The following is a 21,532-nucleotide window of genomic DNA, read 5'->3' on the forward strand; positions in this document are numbered from 1 at the left end:
AAGACTGTACCATAAATCTGAAATAATACTATTGCTTCTATCTAGAGATGACGAATTTTAAAATTAGAAGAATTTCATCCAACTAATTTTTCTGGGCAATGATGATTGCCCCTTCACTTCCAAACTAAATGAAAAAAGTAAGACTGAGATTGAGGAAATGTTTTTCTGCCATATAAACAATACCACCTATGGTCTAGACAGCTAGAATAAGGTCCAAGCACAGGTCACAGAGAAACAAGGGCCCTGGACAGGTTGTGGTTTCTGGGCAGACAGACCAAAATGACAGCATTATAAATGGTGCAGGCAGTGTAAAGTGGGAAGAATAATGACAGAGGCCCAAGCAAATGGCAGGTACACAGGTAAAGTTGCAGGGCCATGGAGTGAATTTAAAGAGAGCTAAGAAATGGACCTACCTTTGGGAAATTCCAGAGAGCCATATTAAAGAGGAATAACCATCTGACATCTGGGGCTATTTACCTTACAATCTTAATTAGTGCCCACGAGGCAGTGAATACACATGCATTTGTTAATGAGTACTATGTACCCCATTCTCTCTCCTCAAATGAAGCTCCATGGATAAAACAGGATTGTGAAACATGCATTCATAACCCCCACTTCAAGATTCACAATCTATATTAGAGTCTAAAAAACTCCACCATAAAGAAAATCAACATAATCAAATTTATAGGACAACTTATTTGCAATATACCTGTTATCACACTGAGGAGCAGATTACATGGTGTACCAGTTCAGGAAACCTTGTTCTAAAATGTTTAAAGTATTTAAACCAGTACAACGTAGCAAGTAGCTCAGTGTATTGAACAATGACAGGTTCTGAAGAAATATTTGATGATTATTCTAAATTTTAAAATCAATAATAGTCTGGTTTTTTCTAGGAATAAAATGAATTACTGTAATTCATTTTACTCCCCAAATGATTTAAGGTATGTTTTTGAAATCATAGTTCTTATGACTAACTCTAAAATATTAGAAAAAAAGAATGCATTAAATTTATAAAATGTCAGTTTCTATAATAACAGCATGTGCTTTCTTTAATGTCACATATCAGTAGTTTTCATTCTCAAGATACAGCGATGTCATAATTTATATTTGTACAACGAAGTCTGACATTTCAGAAAAATTTCCCTTATCTGCAGTTACTTCCATGTTTTTAAAAATTAGAGAAGAAACAGATGTTGAATGGTGAGATATATTTTAAACTATTTCAGAAAAAGTTGGCAGCAATAACTGTAGTGCTAGTAAAAGAACAGCTCTGTAAAAAAAAAAAAGCAAGTTTATTTTGAATGTATTTTTTTAAAAGAAAAATAATTTAAAATGGACTCTGTTTCATCATTATGATTTTGAGTCTATATAAACCCCTCTACAACTATTCATACATATAATATATCGAAAAAAGTCTGAATCCCTTCTGTTTTTTATAATATGTGACTTTTTAAAATAAGCCTAATGACTTTGCCCTTTTTTCTTACCTTTTAATTTCTCCTACAGCTTTCAAACTTACATTTACTTAAGGAAACAGACTAATTTATTACCCAATCTTCTTCTTTTGTAATTTCTGAAACATTTTTGTGGTTTGAGTAATAATTCAAGTTTCTAAAGATATCTGGTCACTTAAAATAATATACTCATTTTATTCTTGCTCAAACTATTTTTCCCCGTAATTAAAATAACTTTAAAGTATTTTTAAAGCATTTTTTACTGTATAGATTAAAAGATCATTCTAATAAAAAGAAGGTTGTTAATATATCAAAGGATATGGAAAAAATATTCTTGTTGGTTTAACTCAAAATTGTACAATAATTTTTTTAAAATCATTGTAATAAAGATAGCCAATTCTGTAATTTCTTTGGCAGACCAAAAGAAGGTTATATTAAAACAGTCAGGAAATGATGTTAGCAATATAGAGAGTGGACATATGTCCCACCTGAAATAATTCTCAGGATTATCTTTCTCTCTGCTAAAATTCTCTATGATGGCTATTGAAATGTCATACCAGTAAACATCACTAATTTCAAGCATATATGAAAATAGCCAAAATTTAGATAGTCTATAAGCCATATAGAAATATAGTAGCAATTATTAGGCCATGCATTTATCATTAGTGCAAAACTTAAATTCTTTCTCCAGTTGGCCTTGAAGTTTAAGGTTTACTATGTGTGCTATGGCAGAACTCCAGCAGCTGACTAATCTATGAATGGGGATTAGATTGGTTGTAATTTCCTATGGTAATTCAGGATTCAATGTTTCTTTATCCAAAAATAATACAGAACTCATTAGGAGATTTGAGTATAATTGAAGTACAATAAATTGTCTTTGTCTTTTTATTTCAGAGTTTCAAATTTAGCTTTTAAAAGTATTAAAAGTTATTTTATTTATGCTCGACCTTGATTAAGTATGCATATTGGTTATTTAATTAAAAAATGAAACATAAAATATTAAATAACACAGACACCCCTGAGTGACGAATGGTCACCTGAATTAAGGCCAGCATAGCACTCTGTGTGGGTGGCTGTAAAAAAGGAGGAAAGACTAGCACATTTCACTCCTGGTCTTACAGCTAAGCCATGTCTTCCAATAAAAATATGCACGAAGAACAAACAATATCCAAAATACTGAAGGTGCTAGAGAAATGGGACTCATAGCAACAGTAGCTTTCACTTGCTTACTGTGTACAAAGTACAGTCCCTAGAGCTTTGGATACATAAACTGATTGAATTTGCACACAAAACCTGGGCTGGTCCTATATTATCTCATTTTACAGATAAGGGCTAAACCATAGAAAGGTTAATAACTTGCCAAGGTCATGCACTAGGTAAATGGAAGAGCCAGGATTAAAATCCAGACAACTTGAGTTCATAATCCATTTAATCAAGTAACAAAGTTTAATCAGACTCTTTAGCCTCTTCAGAGGGTAATACTTCAGACAATTGCCCCAAATTTCTGTGACGAATCTGAGTCAATTTAGCTAGAATTTTCAATAGAGTAGCTAAACTTACTGACATGATTATCTGCAACACCCTTTTCATCCCTACTGGAAAATTTGTCTTAGTGCTCTATTTTCTCTACCTTCTTCCCTTATTGAGGAATAAGCATTCCTCTTCCTTGCCAAAGCTAATTAAAGGTTCCACTTTATGATCATTCCTATTATACCTGTTAAATAACCTCAATTTACATCTGTCCTCACACTACCCACAAAATGTTTCTTCCTTCACTCAAAACTATATATTTGCATCTCTTGCTTCATTGAGAAAAGAAATGTTCACATATCCCAGCTCATGTCTGAGGACACCATGACATCTTCATTCCTTGTGTTTATTTTAAGGACGGAGGCTGAAGTGAGGACACAACAGTGATCATGTTTGAATTAGAGAGTAGAAAGGATTAAAATGTAAATTTTCCAATCACTGTGAAGTGAATAGAACTAGACTTGGAGCCAAAAGTCTGCCTTGCTCAATGCTGTGATGCCCAGGCACTAATCATATGCAAAGTGAAAGTAACGATACTTACAGTAGCAAGTTCTCATGAGGATTATATGTGATCAAGTATGAGAAAACCATCCAAGGCCAGGTACGGTGGCTCACACTTGCACTCTGGTAGGCCAGGGCAGGTGGATTGCCTGAGCTCACAGGTTTGAGACCAGTCTGAGCCAGAGAGAGACCCTGTCTCTAAAAATAGCCAGGTGTTGTGGTGGACACCTGTAGTCACCTGTAGTCCCAGCTACTCAGGAGGCTGAGGCAAGAGAATCACTTGAACCCAAGAGTTTGAGGTTGCTGTGAGCTATAACACCAAGGCACTCTACCAAGGTTGACAAAGTGAGACTTTGTCTCAAAAAAAACAAAAAAAGAGAGAGAGAGAGACACCCAAATTGATCTTGTAACACAGCAAACAATTGTGCAATAACAAAGAACATTATCCTATGATAATAAGTGATGAAAGAGATCAGAATGGATGAAAAGGAGAGAGTGCATGGGTGTGAGAGACAAAGAGATCAAGATCTGGAGACATCATGTTACCAGACTTCAGGGTATACTACAAGGCTACAATACTCAAAACAGCCTGGCACTGGCATAAAAACAAAGACATAGATCTATGAAATAAAATAGAGAATGTAGAGATGAAACCAGCACATCTGATCTTTGATAAACCAAACAAAAGCATATACTGGGTAAAAGAATCCCTGTTTAATAAGCGGTGCTGGAAGAACTGGTTAGCCATACATAGAAGACTGAAACTGGACCTGCATCTTTCACCACTTACAAAAATTGACTCATGCTGGATAAAAGATTTAAATTTAAGACATGAAATAATATGGGCGGCGCCTGTGGCTCAAGGAGTAGGGCGCTGGTCCCATATGCCGGAGGTGGTGGGTTCAAACCCAGCCCCTGCCAAAAACAAAAACAAAAAAAAACAAACAACAAAAAAAAGACATGAAATAATAAAAACTCTAGAAGAAAGTGTGAGAAAAACTCTTGATAATATCAGCCTGGGAAAAGATTTTATGAAGAAGACCCTATTGGCAATTGAAGCAACACCAAAAATTAATAAATGGGACAGGATCAAATTAAAAATCTTCTTCTTTTTTTTTAAATTAAAAATCTTCTGCACAGCTAAGGGCACAACAACTAAAGCAAAGAGACAACCTTCTGAATGGGAGAAGATATTTTCATGTTGCAAATCCAACAAAGGGCTGAAACTAGAATCTACAGAGAACTGAAACTAATCGACCAGAAAAGAGCATACAATCTCATTTATCAGTGGAAAAGAGGCATGAGCAGAAATTCTCCCAAGAAGATAAACACATGAAAAAAATGCTCATCATTCCTACTCATCAGAGAAATGCAAATTAAAAGCATCCTGAGATATCACTTATCCCCAGTGAGAATAGCCCACATCACAAAATCCGTAAGCTGCAGATCCTGGCATGGATGTGGAGATAAGGGACCACTTTACACACCATTAGTAGGATTGCAACCTGTGGGGAGCGGGCTGTGGGTAGCAGAGTCTGGGAAATGCTTAGGGAGCAGCCCCCAACCTCTTATCCTCCCTTAACAACATGCTTTTCATCTGTCAGAAGTCACATAGCCCATGTATACTTCCCTTATTATCTGCAACCACACAGTTTATCCTCTTTAAGGATGATCTCTACCCCATGTGTTAAGATTTATGTAACCTTGTTAAGATACTGTATAAATAAACCTGCTTCCACAGTTCAGGTGCTGGCTGCAACCATCAGCTGCATCAGTCCTCCCGACACCATCCTATCTCTCGTCTCATGTGTTTTTTGTTCTCGTGTGTGTCCCTCTTCTTCATTTACCAGCTTTCCACTCAGGTCAACTTTCCCTCCTCGCACTGGGTGGCCAGAGGTCCCTCTCTCATGACGGTTTGTGAGAGCAAACTAGTACAGCCTCTATGGAAAGAAGCATAGAGAATCCTCAAAGAGATAAAAGTAGACCTTCCATCTGATCTTGCAATCCGTATCTACCCAGAAGAAAAAAAATCATTTTACCATAAGGACATTTGTACTAAAATGTTTATCACAGCTCAATTCACAATTGCCAAGATGTGGAATCAACCCAAATATCCACCAATCCATGAATGGATTGATAAACTGTGCCATATGTATACCATGAAATACTATTTAGCAAGAAAAAAGAGCTTTACATCGTTTCTATTTACCTAGATGAAGTTGAATAATATTTAACTAGGTAAGGTGGAACTTTACTAAGAAAAAGCAAGTATCCAATGTACTCAATAATAACTTGAAACTAGTAGATGAACAACTACATGCCCACAGGACAGAAAAATTGAATTAAACTCAGTTTTTTTCAGGGGAGGGGGAGAAAAGGCTCTCCCTAATAGGGATAATGTTCCGGTATATAACACACAAATGCAAACAATGTAACCTAATTGTATCCTCATACTAATCTTAGATTAAAAAAAAAAAAAAAGCAGAGAGAGAGAATGAGATTGTGTAAACACACCAATTCCCTGAAGGTACTCCAGAATTCATTCATTCAGAAAATATTACTAGAGAACCTGTTGTGTTCCTGGTAGTGGTCACAGCACTTGAGATTCATTGTGAACTAAGTAGACAGCATCTCCTACCATTTAACTCTGCCTATGCCAACAAATTAATCCTTGTAAGAACCACCATGATGGGTTATTTCCTTGTTTGAAAGTCTTAAATAGTTCTTTATTGTCTACTCAATATATCCCAAGCCCCTTAACCTGTTATTCAGTGTCTTTTTTGTTTTTTTGAACCTAAATCTATTATTTCAGCCCAGTTTCTTACCATTTCAACTTTCCCTCTATATGAACTCTTAAAAGACCAAAGAAAACATTTTCAAGGTACTGTAGAACTCCTCTAGAATTTTAGAATCAAAGTGTATTTGAATACAGCTGGGACATTTGAGAAGTTTGATGAAAAGATGAGTTGTAGATAATGGAGCAGTGAAGGAAAATTGGGACTGGAGCCACACTAGAATGGACTTGTTCTAATATGGGCTTGTTCTTAAGCACTGGACATTGTTTTAACAAAGAAGTGATATGATCAGGTCTGAGTTATAAAAAGGTAATTCTGAGGGCAATTGTACAATGAATTTAAAGAGATATCTGACATCATTAAAAGCAGCTAAGAGTATATCGCCCTAATGATGATAGATTGTGGTAGTGAAATGAATAACGAAGTGGAGCTGACAGCCTGAAGGATCTTATTCTTAAGAAACATTTCTGAGTTACTAACAGTAAGGTCAGGGACAAGTTGGCAGCTGTGTTAATGGATATGTGGTTCTGGTATCAGACTGCCCTTGTCCCAGATGCGTCTTCCCCACTTACTAGCTTATCACTTTTGTCCAGTTACCGTACTTTCCCTCCTTCATTTTTCTCATCTGTCATGTAAAGATAAACACAGTACCTACCTCCAGATATGTGGTTAGAGGTAAGGTCAATAATCCACACCAACTTCTTGGCACCAAATCTGTTTCGGGATGTGTTCAATGAACATTAGCTATAAATCATATCACTGACAAGTGGAGTGTCAGAGACATCATTTGGACGTTAGATCCCCCTCCCAACTTTGTGTGTTCTCAAATTTCTTAAATGTTCCTTTACTGTACATATATTAAATTTCTACCTCTTATGGATCATTTTTCACGTCATCTACTTCACTCTAATTTCCATCTGCCAAATTGAACCTAACCCCAAGTTCATGGTTTAGTTATCTTTTAATTCTCAGCACTTGGCACATTTTAAATTTTAATTAAATTTGGTCAAAGTCCTCTGAAAACTTCACCAATTTTTTTAATGGCTGTGTGTTGTTTTCTATTTTTTTAATTTTTTTTTATTTTGGGTTAATATGAAGGTACAAATGTTTAGGTTACATTATTTTCAATTCCAAGGTAAAGTTTAAGTTGTAATTGAGCCTTTTCACCTGGGGCTGAGCTGAGGGTCACGCTGAACACTCTCACATTGTGTAGATTAGGTGAGATCCCACCAACTGTCCTCCCTGCTCCTGCCATTTCCCCTCCTTCTGCCCTCCTCCCCCTTCTTTTTTCCCCCTTGCTAGACTATACTTACGTTTTTTTCTTTCGTATGGGCATGTAGCTGTTTCTATATTGGTTTCATATTAGTATTGAGTATATTTGATACTTTTTTTTTCTATTCTTGAGATACTTTACTGAGAAGAATGTGTTTCCACTCCATCCAGATAAACACAAAAGATGTAAAGTCTCCATCTTTTCTTATGGCTGAATAGTATTCCATGCTGTACATATGCCACAATTTGTTAATTCATTTCTGGATCCAAACTTTGATGGGACCTTCTATCACTCTTGACCCCACCCACAGCTTTGTATTTGAGGGTAGGATGTATGCAAATACCTCCCCTATTGTTGCTCTGTATACCCCTTCCCCACTACAAATCTTTTGATGCAATGCACATGATCAATTAGCCTTCTTAGAAGAATAAATCTGATGCAGAATTATTTGATGATTCACTCATTCCACTGAATGACAACTAATTCAAAGGAAAGCCACCAGCTATGTTATAAACTCCTATTGCCATAAACTGACTCTCCTTGAGGTCATTACTGACTTCTAACATTTCATCAGCCTGGAACCTGTGGTACGGAAGCAATCTGAAAGGTGCTCATTAGTAATCTTCAGCTTATACTATATGGTCTTCTGTTGATTAACCGTGGGTATTTTATCTTTCTCACAAAGTCATTCCAAAAAGTAAAACTTGAATTTTCTCAATTAAGATAATTTTAACTTTTAAGCACATGGCATGCTCTCATCTCACACAGATGATAGCTGTTTATCCTGTTTGAGTCACATTACATTTCAGGGCAGGGATCTGAAGGTTTCACAAACAGCAGTTATGAAGGGTGTAAATAGTAGTTGGTTTAACTTAGTTTAGCAACTCAAGGCTTGTATGGCCAATAGTCTAAACCAGCAATATTGTTCCACTAAAGGATCTTGGGCAAGGCTTTAAAATGTCTTGAGAGGGCAGCCAGACAAATACATGTGCCAACCAGATTTCCAACTCGGGAGGATGGGAAAGAAGGAAACCTGCCTGAGCATGCTCAGAGAAGACAGCAGCCCCAAGGTTGCTTTTTCTGCAGTCTGGTATTGTGCTCCTCCCTGTCCCATGGCAGCATGCCTCACCGTAGCCACTCCAGCCCCTGTGGTACAGAACACTCACCCTGACTTTACACCAGAATCAGGCTACCTTTGCCTGTCACCAAGAGCCAAAAGACAGAATTCCATTGCATTCGAAGCAAATGCTGTTGAGGAATGCCAGGAAAAGTGCGAGCCTGGAGCCAATCTGGGAAGCAAACCACTTCGCATAGTCTTGCTCAACCTAGGAACAAAACTCCTATCATTTGAAAGCATCGGTACATACCTCTTTCGATCCAAAGACACTATAATCACTCTGTATCTTATAACCTTTGTTCTGCTACCCACAGACAGTTGTTATATTTATTCATCAGACACACAAATAAGTATCTGGACACTCCATCCTACATCCCTTCCCAAGGTACATAGCAAAAGTGATATATCCCTCCCCTTTCTACCAATCAGAAAACAGGCTAGCCAGGTTCTTCCCCACCCATTAAAAACATGTGCCTCTGATGGAAGGCTTGATGTGAGTCTCAGAATCCAAACATAAATTCCAATATCCATTAATAGAATGTATGATTGGGTTAATTTAAAAATAAATAGTTAATTCCAAGCACATTAAAAGTCTAATTCAAATATAAATTCCTTGAAAATAAAAAATGTGCAATTTCCAATTAATTATTAAAACAGTAAAATTTACACAGTCATTCAACATTTTTTCCAATGTACCATAACATTTACAGGGTTATTTTAATAACGTCTGTACTTTTGCTTTTCTCTATCCAAATGGCCAGTTCCTCTTCCCAAACCCCAACACCCACAATCACCTTGATTTTGGAATTCTTTTATGAACCCACTATTATTTAGATTATTTGAAAATTTTCAATATTTTCACAAAACAAATTACATTTGTATTGACATTTGCATAATAAAATAATTATTTGTGCATGAAAATATTGACTACCATCTACACAAGTGCTTTTTAAAGTTGGGCATGATTTAATTTGATAAACATTTATCAATTCAGACTGTAGATTGGTTCTAATGGTAGAAGTTACATATGGTTTTTAAAAGCTCCCTCAAGGAGCTTATAATCTAATGTAGGCATCCTCAAACTTTTTAAACAGGGGGCCAGTTCGCTGTACCTCAGACCGTTGGAGAGCCGGACTATAGTTTAAAAAAAAAAATAACTATGAACAAATTCCTATGCACACTGCACATATCTTATTTTGAAATAAAAAAACAAAATGGGAACAAATACAATCACGCTGCCTCATGTGGCCCGCGGCCGCAGTTTGAGGACCCCTGATCTAATGGGAAGAATAGGTATAAAAATATTTAACATAAAGTAGAATGATGTAAGAACTAAAATGAATCATAAACATGCTATAACAGTAAAGTGGGAGGAACTATTCACCTTGATGGAGGGAATAAGTAAATGTATCATAAAGAAGGAGGCATTTGAGCATCTTGAAAAATAAACAATGTCAACAACAATTAGGGATATATTTTAAGATAACTAAAAAAGTGGACCTAGAATGTTCCTAACACAAGGAAAGGATAAATGCCTGAGATGATAGATACCCAAATTACCCTGATTTGATTTATCCACATTGTACATCACAGTATCCCGCAAAGATATACAACTAGTATGTACCCACAATAATTAAAATAAAATGAAAGCACATCCGAGTGGAGGAAAAATTAGTAAGATTGTGATAGAAAAGAGATGAAAGAATATTACATTCTCTAGAACATCATGCCTTAAAAATATAAGGAGGATGCAGGGCCTTACAAATAGTGTGGAATGGCCAGAGTTTGTACAAGGTCAGCATAGGAGGTGGGGCTTTTAAGGTGATAAGAGAATAGTTTTGACTTTCAACATTTATGTGTTAGTTATTTAACATACATTCAGGTGTAACTATTTTTGGTTGTTGTATCCTAGGCAGAGTATACCTCCTGAGGAGTCAACATGGATTGAGATTCATTCTCGCTTTTCTATCTAGAGAATCTACAAGGCAAAATTAAGGATTTTTTTTTTTCATTTCATTTTTTGTAGGCAACAAGAAATTTCTGAAGGTTCTTATGGAAAGAGATTGAATAAATGAGTCTGTATTTTAGAGATTGAATAAACGAGTCTTTGGCAACACATCAAACAGACTGGCAGGACAAAGTATTAGAAAGAAGAAGATAGGATACATCTTAGAAGATAATCCCTCCCATGCTGCTTTCTACCTGGCAAAGTGAAGGCCACGAGCAGTAGCATACCTGGAGTGTCTCTCAACCTCAAGCAAAAAAATGAATAATTTTCATTTCAAATTTCAAGGGGAAACCAGGCAGGTAGAGCACAGTTCATTCCTCTTCCTGACTTCTTGGAAAAGCTTCCAACTTTGGAGAAGTCTGTTCTCTGCTTCTCCAGCCTGCATGCTCACAGCTGATTATAACTGTGTAAGACTGGTTAATTCAAGAGTTTTTCATTAGAAAAATTTGGAGATTTTTCCAAATCAGAAAACATTGCCCTCAATATTCTTTATACCTGCATAGTATTCCACTTAGAGGTGCATCATATTTTATTTAAGCAGTCAATTACGGTTGGAAATTTAAGTTTTATTTGAAAGCTTTCCCATTATAAATAATAACCACAGTTAATTACTTGTACAGACATCAATTTCACACAAATATCCATTTATCTGTAGTATAAGTACACAGAACAAAAGGCTATATACACTCACAATTTTCATAGACATTACTGAATTGTCCAGTGTAGGGTTGTACTAATGTATCTGTAGCAATGTATGAGAAAGCCAATTTGTTCCCACCGTGCTTGCCATGCCAGGGTTTGGATTTTCATGCAGAGCTCCTCAGTTCCTGGGAGATTCTTTTTAGAGAAGATTTTCTAGTCTTGGTAGAATATGAAAGTTTAAATTTTTATGATACGATGATTTTATGCTTAAATAAGTCATGAGATTCTGAAACATAAAAATTATGTAAACATCAAGGTACATGGATCCCCTAAATTATTAATACTACATATTCATATTGTATTTCAAGATACAACCTCTTTCTCCATACATAAAAAGCATGATCTAAATTTCAACATTTAGTCAAATGTAATTCTAATACATGGCTGTAGAGTAGATTTTGTCTTTTTGAATTAGAATGTAAAATGCAAAAATGTTAATATCATACTTAAAGATAATGTTTATTACTAAGATGCATTAATGAATGTTATCATTGTCAATTAAATACTTTTAACATGTGTAATATGCCCAGATATAAACCATATCCTGGGAACAGAAAGAAAAATAAGATAATGGTTACACCTGTCCTCACAGCAATAACCATCCATTAATAGCTACCACAAAATATAGTTTAAAAGCAAACTTCCAAATATAATGTAACCTCAAATAGAAAAGTGTATATTTATCTTACCCAATGAAAAGCTTTCAGTGCTATAAATACTATCCTGTTATTAAAATGCATTTAATCTTTTTTACTGTGAAATAAGTATATTTAAGTTTATTGTGAAAGTCTATTGAGTTATTTCCATTGTGAAATTACTTTCTGTCAGGGAAAAAGTATGGTTCCAGAAGATTTCATTGAGAATTAAACAAACTTTGGGCAATCATGTGCCTAACATTTTCTTCCACTGGTTCAGAAAAACTTAATAAATATTTTTGCTGTTAATTACACTACAATGCCTAGTTTGGTATCTAAAATAACTTGTTTATCTTATTCCTTTTTCTCCATAATTTTAGATGACCTTTCTCTCCAAATGGATATCCTGGCCAAAGATACCTGATCATTTTAAAGAGAACAGAAGATTATAACTAATTCAGTAAAAAGTGAAAGTGTCCTATTTTTGCTTACCATGGTAATTCTGGTCCCAGGATTGCTGCTAAAAGAGTGCAATTATACAATTTCTCAACTAAATCTTACCCTCAAAATGAAAGATTCTAAGGAATGCACTACATGTTTGAGTCTGTGTGGAAGATTTATAATGTTAGAAGGATTCTTTCTTTCACCCATATTTGAGATTTTGCTCCTTTTTCACCAGAAAAAAAGAGAGGGAGCTACAGCATCCCAGAAAATAGCCAAGTAATCAGAGTGTAATAGTGAGGAATGGGGAGAACATGCATCCAGAAGCCAGGAGAATCAAGGGGTAACCTCACCTCGGACAGCAGAACGAGCCAGGGCAAATTACTTGCCAAACTTGACCTATTTCCTCAGCTGAGAAGACTGGCCAGAGGATCTCAAGACTTCTTCAAGGTCCAATATTCCTGTCTATATTTGGACAATTCCAACTTTATCCTGTACCTCTACTTCCCAATATCCTAGCAGAGCAGATTGGCAGATCAGAGAATTAGATCTTATCTGAGCAGGAAAAGAGTGAATTGTGACTTCTATTTGTCCTTCATACACCTCAGCCAAGTAATCTGCCATGAACTCTTCGTACACTCTAGCCCAGAAATACCTTTGGTGGCAGAACAATTGCTTGTCAAAGAAAAGAAAGTACACCAGGAGATAATAATCCAAGCAAAAATGTGGATTTGTTTCTTCCTCAAATGTGAAAAAAAATAATGTGACTGAATGCTATATACCATTCTAAGATTTTTCCGTTTACAAGTCTTATAGTAATATTCATTCAAGTCTTAATTTTTCCAAGGTTATTTTTAACCTCACATAATAACAGTATGATTGTTCTACTTTACTATGGTAACCATATGTCACCAATTTTCTAATTCTTATTTATTTGTCCCAAATTTAGCCAAATTTCAGATTTTATCCCTTTTTTAAATTTAGTAAGTAAGATTAACCATATACTTAATTATTTCCTATCTTTAGCTTTCTTCCCTGATTATAATAACAAGCTAGATATGAGAAGAATAGACTAAGAAGAAACCTGGATTTTCATATTTTACATCTTTGTACTTGGCAAATGGTCTCACGAGCTGATGTGGTGACATAAGAAGTTGGAACCTGACACAGATACCAGGAGGTATTTGGCTACAGTAACTGACCACACAGAGTTTAGGACACCTGGGAGGCAAACTGGAGATTCCTCTGTTGCTAATGGCATTTCCAAGTAAAGACATCAGGGCCCCTTCAGGAGAGAGAATCCAACCAAGTTTGGGAAACCAGAAAAGCTGGCAGTTATCTTCTGGGCAGAATATACCAGGACGACAAGACCTTGGTGACTGGGCTGAAGTCCCAGCTACTACCAAGGTATCCACATATGAAAAAGACAGCAGAGGGCAAGCCATGTCATCAGAAAAGCCCAGTGCTGGGCATGAGAACACAGGAAGCAAGGAAAGTATTTATTTCTTTAATTTTATTGTATATTGGCCAAAGACGACATGATATTGTGCTCTTATATCTGTTATTATACATCTATAAAATATAAGTTTTGTTGAGTTTTGTTGTGTTATATTCCTCTTTGAGAAATGGCTACAAGGTATAAAGTCTCAAAAAAATGCCTATACACAGTATTTTATGGTTAATTTCATGGGAATCACGGCTTCCCAGAAAGTCATCTATAGACTTCAATTCAAAATCTTTAGCAAAGAGAGATAATGTCTTCATAAGGTAACCTAGGAGTGAAGTGGGGCTGGCAAATGACAAGTCTAGTTGGCAACTAAGACTATTTGGATAGCCCAGTAACCAGAGGGAGGCCCCAGTTTCTACAACATGGAGGATAATTAGTAGAATCAGCCTCCTCAGGAAGCTGAGGTTATATATTTCCACCTTCTGAATGTCCTATTTGTTCTAGAAAGTGGCACAGGGATTAAACTTACGGTATGAAAATCAGTAGGCCCAGCTCTTGGAAGGTGATCTAGCAAAGGTGGCAGAACGTGTTCAGTGAGGCTAGGTAAACAAAGACTCTCCTGCCTGTGCACCATGCCCCACACCACAAACAAGAATAAAGTGGGACTTTTCTGAGGGTCAGACTTGAATAGTAAAAGTTAGTGGAGAGGCTTCTGTTTATGGCATCTGGCAAAAAGTGAACAAGAGAGAGAGAGAGCACAATGATGACCAGATGTTCTCAATTTAGAATCTGTTAAAGTGCAATTACATTATAGTAGTAGGAATTCAAGTTATATAAAAGTAAAATCTTTCATCCAGTGAACTTTGTAAAATATGTTACCGAGTTACTAATTGATAACGTTATTCTTCTTCGATGAAATATTTTAAAATAGAACAGATACTGTGTGCTTTCAGCAATTTGAAATTAAGGTTGCCAGAAATAAGAGTTCTGGTCAGACATATATGGAGACAATCAAACTCCTTCAAAAATTGACATATCTATAGTTGCTATTTATCTCATTATACCAATTTTTGTAATTATTTTTAAATCTGTTAAAATCCTCCAATCTGACGGACAATTCACCCAAACTTTTCTATACAAAATTACTCAGAACAAAAATACTCTTGATGTAATTCATAATCAATATAATTATACAGAATCCATCTAGTATCATTATTCCTATTATTTCTAATTCATTTGTATTAATAAGAATTAATGCTGAAAACTCCAAGATGTTGCCATAAGTTATATATTCCTCAAAATCATATTTTTGAGCAAAATGACTCTGATATCTACATACACGTGTTAAAATTAATATCTTAAATAAAGTACACTCTGAAAAACTATGTAGAAAATAATGGAAAAGTAAATGCAAAAGTAGTTCTGGAAAGACTGTTAGAAAAGTAATGAGATTTACAGATTGACTGAAAAACCAGGAAAACCTCCAAAGGATATTTGACATTTGGTCAGTCAGTCAGAAGAGAATTGGCAGTCTGTCCGGAAAAATGTGAATCATAAAAGTCTATCTCCTCCATCATACAATGCGTATGAATCAGATGTCTGTTAGCTAGTTCTTGGTGTCCATTCTCAGAGTCAGTAACCACTTTATATAGTTGGCTTTGTGACCTAGATTAGATTTCCTGTTCTTTAAACTTGTAATACGTGTAGCTCACACTCACACAGAATTTGGGGTAGAGTGTAACAATCCCTTTATCTGTTCACACCATTCTTTATTTTGGCCTCCTGCTGGAGCAGAATTGCCATGTCTATCACCTACAGCAGAAGTTTGACTTTCCAGCCAAATATTAGGAAGCACAGTAGTGACTGCTATAGCAACAGACTAAACAAGCTCAAAAGTGGAGTTAGAAGAAGAGGTAAGCAATTCCAAATAAAGGGAGGTACAAAAGTAAAGACTCTTCAAATATAACGCAAAAGCAGGAAAAGCAAAAGCGTCATCATTAACGGCCCTCTTAATAACAGTATAAGGAATTCTTTTCCATTATTATCTTACTAATATTACTTTCTAAAAATCTGTTAAATGGTTTGCTCTCAATATCTAAAGAACTAAAAATTCAAAGGATAATTTCAAAGTAAGAATTGTCATCCAAAGTTTCCAAATGCTGACTCTTTAAATAAGATTACATACAGATAATTTAAAAACTATTCCATTCCTTAAAGATGTTCCCAGCTAGACTCCCTGTTGAAAAGGAAAATACCAGCAGCACCAAATGTAAGCCACAACGGAAAAAAAGACACTGCCTGTCCAAACTCTACCTTTAGTTCTTTTCTGTGAAAGTTGTTTTCTTTTTTTCTTTCTTTTTTTTTTTATTGTTAAATCATAGCTGTGTACATTAGTGTGATCGAGGGGTACAATGTGCTGTTTTCATATACAATTTGAAATAGTCTCATCAAACTGTTCAACGTAGCCTTCATGGCATTTTCTTAGTTATTGTGTTAAGACATTTACCTTTTACATTTAGTAAGTTTCACATGTACCCTTGTAAGATGCACCGTAGGTTTTCTTAATTCTTCCATTATAAACACACACACACGCCTACCTTATTATCTTCTTGTTAGAACAAAGATTGTTTTCAAAATTATTTTGTACAAAAGCACTGTATTTGTGGAATTGGCGGAAACTTTAAAACTGCTTTTAAAAAAACACCTTTTGTGGTTCACCAACCATTTCTCTATTTAGATCAGTGACTCTTAACTTTGGCTCAGTGGTATCTTTTATAAAACATTTTTTTTTTTACCATTCTTGTACTATCATGGAATGAAATTCTTAGAAAATATAACTTACACATATACCTAATTTTAACAAATTAGTGCAATACCCTATTTGCAATCCAAACAAAATATTTTCAAGGAATTTAAAATAAAATAAGCATTTCAATGTGTAAATGCTCCACCATGACCACACTAGATAACATAAAGAATAATATGATTTTCTACCTACTTATAAACAATATATTTTTATAGATTATATTGTATTAAATCTATAAGTAGATTTAAAAATGGCATACATGTATAGGGCATGTACCATGAATGGGGCTTGCAAAACTGGAAGTTGCTCTGGGTGAGACAGTTAGTGAGTGGTGAGTGAATGTGAAGGCCTAGGACATTACTGTATATATTTATATGATTGGCAACACAGTATTACTTTGTATTAATACAAATTAATATTTATTTTATTATCACAAATATTTATATTCAACATCTATATATAAAGGCTAAATAATTGTAGTCAAATTGAATATACTTGGCAATTGCATTCCACAAAAATTTATTTTATATTAAAACTATCTAGAAAATAGTTTTTGCTTGCACATACATAGATTTAATACAGATAAATATTAATCCAATGATTGCAGATTTCTTACATTCAACATCTACATATGTATCTAAGCTTAAATAATGATGAATGGATTTTTCACTTACATGAAGCCTGGCAAGACCTTTAAGTCAAGCAGGATGTGGGATAATTCTTCCCTGCATTCCAGGAAATGTAGCACCTATACTTTTCAGCTACTAACTGCTAGGTCCAATTGTTATAACAAAAAAAAAAAAAATGCTCTTACAAATATCCCAAATTTTCCCAGAAAGCAGAACCCTATCCTCCACCCCAGGCTTGAGAATCACAGGTCTAGGTATAGGCACTTTTACAGCCATGTGGGATCCAAGGAGAGACATGGAGTGGTTCCTTCGGGGAGACTGTAACAGAATTTATGTGTGCCATAGTTCAGTCACATGTCAAAATGGCTATAAGACCCAAAGTGATTTATAGATTAGAAATTTCAATTAAATTTTAATTAAAATACCAATGCCATTTGTTGTAAATCTAGAAAAAATAGTTCTACATTTTGTATGGAACCAGAAAAGTCCTCAAATAATCAAGGCAATTTTATATAATAAAAACAAAGTAGGAGGCATCACTTTACAAGAAAACTTCAAGCTATACTACAAGGCTATAGTAATCAAAACAGCATGGTACTGGCACAAAAACAGATACAGAGACTTGTGGATCAGAACAGAGAACCCAGAGGTGAAATAATCCTCATATTCCCATCTGTTATTTGATAAAACTGATAAAAAAAAACACACAGAGGAAAAGAATCCTTGTTCAATAAATAGTGCTGAAAAAACCAGATAGCCACATATAAAAGACTAAACAGGATCTAAACTTCTCCTCACTCAAAAAATTAACTCATAGTGGATAAAAGACTTAAACCTAATATAAGGCAAGAAACTATAAGAATCCTAGAAGAAAATATTGAAAAAACTCTTATAAATAAAGGCCCTAGGAAAAAAATTATGATGAAGACCCCAAAAGCAATCACAGCAACAACAAAAATAAATAAATGGGACTTGATCAGATTAAAAAACATCTGCACAGCCAAGGATATAATCAAAAGAGCAAATAAACAACACACAATGGAAGAAAATATCTGCATGCTGTGGGTCTGGTAAAGGATTCCATAACCAGAATCTACAAAGAACACAAGCAAAGCAGCAAGAAACAACCAAATAACCCCATTAAAAGACATGAACAGAAACCTTTCAAATGAAGATATACTAATGGTGAACAAACTCATGAAAAAATGCTCAGCATCTTTAATCATTAGGGAAATGCAAATCAAAATCACAATAATATATCGCCTAACTCTAATCAGTCCCAAAGCATCAAATGCTGGCATAGATGCAGACAGAAAAAAACTTCGCACTCTTGGTGGGACTGCAAAGTGGTAGAGCCTCCATGGAAAAATGTATGAAGATACCTCAAAGAACTCAAAGTAGACCTACCACTTGATCCAGCAATTCCACTGCTGGGTATATACCCAAAGGAAAACAGGTCATTTTATTAAAAGGATACCCGTACTGGAATGCTCATAGCAACACAATTCACCATCAAAAAACATGGAAGCAACCCAAGGTCCCGTCAATATATGAATGGATTAATACAATGTGCTATATGCATACTACGGAGTACAACTCAGCCATAAAAAAATAGAAATCTAGTATCTCTTGTGACAACTTGGGTGGAACTGATCCAATACCAAGTTGGAACTAATCAATCAACACTCAAGTGCACATATGAAAATAAGTTTCAATGAAAATCAAGCTGGGGGGATAAGGGGAGAAGGGAGAGGTAAATTCACACCTATTGGATATAGTGCACACTATCTGTGTGAAGTGCACACTTGTAACTTTGACTCAATTTGTACAAAAACCAAAGTATGTAAACAAAACATGTTTACATTAATATTTTGAAACAAAAACTATTAATATATATAAAGAATACTTTTATAAATATAACAATTAAACATGAAAAAGTAAAACAGTATTTTTTTTTCTTTTTCCTTAGAGGAAATGGACCAATACCTAAAAACATGCCGCCTTCCTAAACTCAACCGAAAAGAATTAGAAATTTTGAATAGACCTGTATCAAGCACTGAAATAGCATAAACTATACAAAAATCTTCCAAATAAGAAAAGCCTTGGAACAGATGATTTCCCACCAGAATTCTACCAAACCTTCACAGTGCCTATATTGTATAATCTATTCCAAAACATAGAGAAGGAAGGAATCCTCCCCAACACATTCTATGAAGCAAATATCACTCTGATTCCAAAACCAAGAAAAGACCCAAATAAAAGAGAAAATAGACCAATATCATCAATGAATATCAAAGCAAAAATATTCAACAGGATTTTAGCAAGCAGAATACAGCAACACATTTTAAAAAAAGTATATACATCATGATCAAGTAGGTTTTAATCCAGGGATGCAAGGTTCGTTCACCATACATAAATCCATAAATATAATTCACCACATAAATAAAATCATAAACAAAGACCCATATGATTCTTGATTGATCCAGAAAAAGCTTTTGACAATATACAGAATCCTTTCATGATAAGAACACTTAAGAAAACAGGCTTAGGGCCAGGTGTCGTGGTTCACACCTGTAATCCCAGCAATCAGGGAGGCCAAGGTTGGTGGATTGCCTGAGCTCACAGGATCAGGACCAACCTGATCCAGAGCCAGAGCGAGACCACGCCTCTAAAAATAGCCAGGTGTGGTGGCAGGTGCCTGTAGTCCCAGCTACCTGGGAAGCTGAAGCAAGAGAATCACTTAAGCCCAAGAGTTAGAGGTTGCCGTGAGCTATGATGCCTTGACACTCTACCAAGGGCAACAAAGTGAGACTCTGTCTCAAAAAAAAAAAGAAAAGAAAATAGGCTTAGGTGGGACATGTCTTAAACTAATAGAGGCCATCTACAACAAACTTACAGCCAATATTACATTGAATGAAATAAAACTGAAAGCATTTCCACTCAGATCTGGAACTAGATTAGGATGCCCACTATCACCACTGCTATTCAACATAGTGCTAGAAGTCCTAGCCAGTGCAATCAGGCAAAAGAAGATGAAGAGTATTCAAATGGAGACAGAGAAGGTCAAACTCTCACTCTTTGTGGATGACATGATCTTATACTGTGAAAACCCCAGGGACTCAACTACAAGGCTCTTAGAAGTGATCAAGGAATATAGCAGCACCTCAGGATACAAAATCAATGCCTACAAAGCAGTAGCCTTAGCTGAAACTAAGCAAAACAATATTACTACCTCTATAGATACAACATTGCTGTGAGGATTTTGGAGGTAATATATGTTAAGATGCAAAGCAGAATACTTGGCACCTAAGAGACAAAGTTGTTAAAATTACTATTAGTTGCCAGTTCTAATTCTATATAACAATTTCTTAATCATATTTTTATAATTAAATCTCAATCAATAAATTATAGCTTATTATTTAAATAAATAAGTAAATACAGTCATGTGCTGCAAAAAAAGACATATACAATAGTAAGTCCATAAGATTATAATGGAGCTAAAACATTCTTTTCACTTCGATATATAGCCATCCTAACACAGTACAGCAATGCATTACTCACATGTTTATGGTGACCCTGGTATAAACAAACCTGCTGGGCTGTTAGCCGGGCACAGTGGCTTACACCTATAATCCTAGTACTCTGGGAGGCCAAGGTGAGAGGATTGCTTGAGCACAGGAGTTTGAGATTAACCTAAGCAAGAAGGAGATCCCTGTCTCTAGCAAAAGTAGAAAAGTTAGCTGGGTGTGTGGCAGGTGCCAGAAGTTGAGGCAGGGAAATCAATTGAACTCAGGAGTTTGAGGTTGCTGTGAGCTAGGCTGAGGCCATAGCACTCTGCCCTGGGACAAGAAAATAAGACTCTATCTCAAAAAAAAAAGAACTCTGTTGTGCTGCCAGTCATATTAAAGCATACAGTAACGTCCTAGGCCTTCACACTCACTCACCATTTGCTAACTGACTCACCCAGAGCAAATTCCAGTCTTGCAAACTCCACTCATGGTACATGCCCTGTACATGTGTGCCATTTTTTATCTTTTATATCTCATTTTTACTGTATCTTTTCTATGTTTAGATACAAATACTTACCATAGCGGGGCGGCGCCTGTGGCTCAGTGAGTAGGGCGCCAGCCCCATATACCAAGGGTGGCAGATTCGAACCTGGCCCTGGCCAAAGTCCAACAAAAAAAATAG

At 35.5% G+C, this 21,532-nt stretch overlaps 1 protein-coding gene across 1 annotated transcript in view; it reads right to left on the reverse strand.

Moving 5' to 3' along the window:
* Nucleotides 1-21,532, reverse strand: part of COL5A2 (collagen type V alpha 2 chain) — a 245,639-nt gene that overhangs the window by 205,537 nt on the left and 18,570 nt on the right. The gene's annotated exons all lie outside the window — the stretch shown is intronic.

Source organism: Nycticebus coucang, chromosome 7, assembly GCF_027406575.1.
Source record: "Nycticebus coucang isolate mNycCou1 chromosome 7, mNycCou1.pri, whole genome shotgun sequence".
NCBI lineage: Eukaryota > Metazoa > Chordata > Mammalia > Primates > Lorisidae > Nycticebus > Nycticebus coucang.